The 2,555-nt window shown below is 45.8% G+C and overlaps 1 protein-coding gene across 1 annotated transcript in view; it reads right to left on the bottom strand.

Moving 5' to 3' along the window:
* Positions 1 to 2,555, bottom strand: part of LOC119593783 — a gene marked incomplete in the record, with an annotated part of 165,707 nt that overhangs the window by 61,963 nt on the left and 101,189 nt on the right.

Below are 2,555 nucleotides of genomic sequence, written 5' to 3'. Positions count from 1 at the left end.
GGTCACATACACGAGCAGATGAAATACAGGATATGCACCCGTAAGTGAGGGGCAACAAGTTGCGCTGTAAGATACAGTACACGCATTAGTAGTTACTCTGACAGGTGAAGCACAAAACAGGTACACCGACAAGCGAGGTACAACATAGGTACACGAACACCACAGTGAATAAGGCAGAACACCAGAGCACTGGCAGGTGCGGTGCAGATAAGGTACAATACAGCTCCCCCGGTGTACCCACAGGAAGAACAACAAAAGCTAAACCCACAGGTTCCTCCGCCTGCATACATAGCAGGCGAGGTGTTGCGCGAGTCCATCGAGTGCAGCACAAACAAAGCGCGCGCCGGTCCCGCTGTCCCACGTTTTCAATCAAATCTAATTAGCCACAACAGGTACACGACGGACCCGAGGCCACGGCGCATTACAAGCATTTATAAATTCCCGGCAGAACATCGAGTGAAAGGAGCCACACGTTCCCTCTCAGGACATCAGGGCGGCCCGGCGGAACAATCGGCCAGCCCTTCGCCGGTAGTGTCGATAGTAATGATTCATTGTCAAGATTGCGATCACAACAGCCTCATGGTTTGCACATACCACGCTGTCCGAACCCGTCCAGGGGTGTCAGAAACGAAGGAAGAAGGGGAAAACCGCACGCGTGTCGTCTCTGGATTTTGTCCTTTTTATCTCTCCTGCATGAATGGTCTTGGTGATGTTGTTGCTACTGCGTGGCCTCTTACGGAATTTATTACGGTCTACTCCCGCTGAAAACTGGGTGTGGGTTTTACAACGCATCGAGCGAGCAGTCAATTTGAGCGGTCTAGACGAAGGATAAAAAAGGAGTCTATGGTTGTCAAGAAAGGCCGTAATCAGCATTACCAATCCTGGAACTCAGAGTCATCAATCCTCTGCCGTCGTTATTTACGGTCTATAGCACCACATCATACCCTGGTCTAGGTGTATTTCTCCAAGTCAAGTGAAAGGCCAAGACGGATGTTTAATGCATTATCAAAAGGCGAGCCGTATATGGCACCGGGGCAATTGCAACGCCTGTTGACAAAGCGGGACTGTCGGGGATATTTTGGCGGGAAGTAGCAGGGCATGTTATGAGTTCTTGCACCGAGGACTTCCATCGCATTTAGCTAGATGATAACAAACCAATAACCTATTTCACAAACAAATCCTCTGGCAAGACAACGTAAATGCCATTTAAAACCAAAAGTGGTACGATAGCGTGTCTTGATTAATATTTCAAGTTTAGAATGCTTCCGGCAGTGAGGAGCATGGGGCGCCATCCATCGTGGCCGACGGCGCTCTCGGGCTGTTGCGTCACACGTTACTTTATTCTCTCTTCCTCTTCCCCCTCTTTCCCCCTCCCCTGCTATGGGAAGAGTCGCACAAACCGCACGTATGTTTGCTATAACTGGACTGAATTAGGAACCAGATTGAAGGAAGGTTCACTTGGTTATATATATTAGCATAAAGGTTGCGAAGGCTGAGTAGTCAAAATCTCTCGGTGGCCTCTGGGGGAAAGTTGCCAACTAGTTCTCGGTAACTACATACATTATCAAATTTCAGGGTCACAGCATAATTACGCTGCTTTTTTCTCTATATATGAATGCGCCCCTGCATACGGGTTACTTATATGGAAAGTTGGTCGGAAAGAAAGACTTTCACTGGGGTTGCAACACCAAAATCCAAATATGAAAAGAGAGCGTAATGTGGCGACCGGTATTGTGAATGGCGCGCTCAGGTTAGGCCCATCCTTGAACATTTTCGTCGGTCAGCTATCTTCTCCGTGCCTTGTTTTTTTCTGCATCATTTTGAGAAAAGCAGTTCCGTGAGAACATATTATAAAGTCATGGTTTCAGATAGATAACAGCTTCTTCGTCAGAGATCACGATAATAATTCCCACTATCTAGCTGTGCCACGTACATGTTCTTTAGATTTCGGTCACACTAACATAGCATCCATATACTCCCTATCATCAAAAGTAACATAACAAATCTACTTTTTCCAGACGCACCAAATCTCCACACCGAGCCACAACGACCGATCCTCACAACAGACCAAAAAATCAGAACCAAACCGAAAGGAAAACAAGGATTCGTTATATTACAGATGTGTTCGGCAACCAAAAGTCTATCCCAACATTCCTAGCGGCGTCCACATAGAAGGGGCGCCGAGGATGACTTGCCATGACTTTGTTCACAAACACGGGGACGATCAACAAACATTAGCTGATTTGGTTAGTGGCCCATCAGCGCTGACCGTCGGTATGTTTGTAAACAAATTCAACCGTAACTTATCTGACGTCATGTTGCCTCTACAGTCTGTCTCTATGTTGATTTGTATATCAAAACACTCGTCGATTTTACATGTACGTTTATTCATTAAAAATAATGATTATCCGTTTTCGTATTACCTTTAAGTAGGTAAAAATGGATTTTGGAGATCTACAAGACTTGAATTAGGAAATAAACATGTGGATGTACTGTAGATGTATGACCGCAGTCATATATGCATACTGTTCATGTATGCATATATGACTGCGGTT

Source organism: Penaeus monodon, chromosome 32, assembly GCF_015228065.2.
Source record: "Penaeus monodon isolate SGIC_2016 chromosome 32, NSTDA_Pmon_1, whole genome shotgun sequence".
Taxonomy (NCBI): domain Eukaryota; kingdom Metazoa; phylum Arthropoda; class Malacostraca; order Decapoda; family Penaeidae; genus Penaeus; species Penaeus monodon.
Note: the sequence above shows the minus strand (reverse complement) of the source record. Positions and strands in the feature narration are given on the sequence as shown.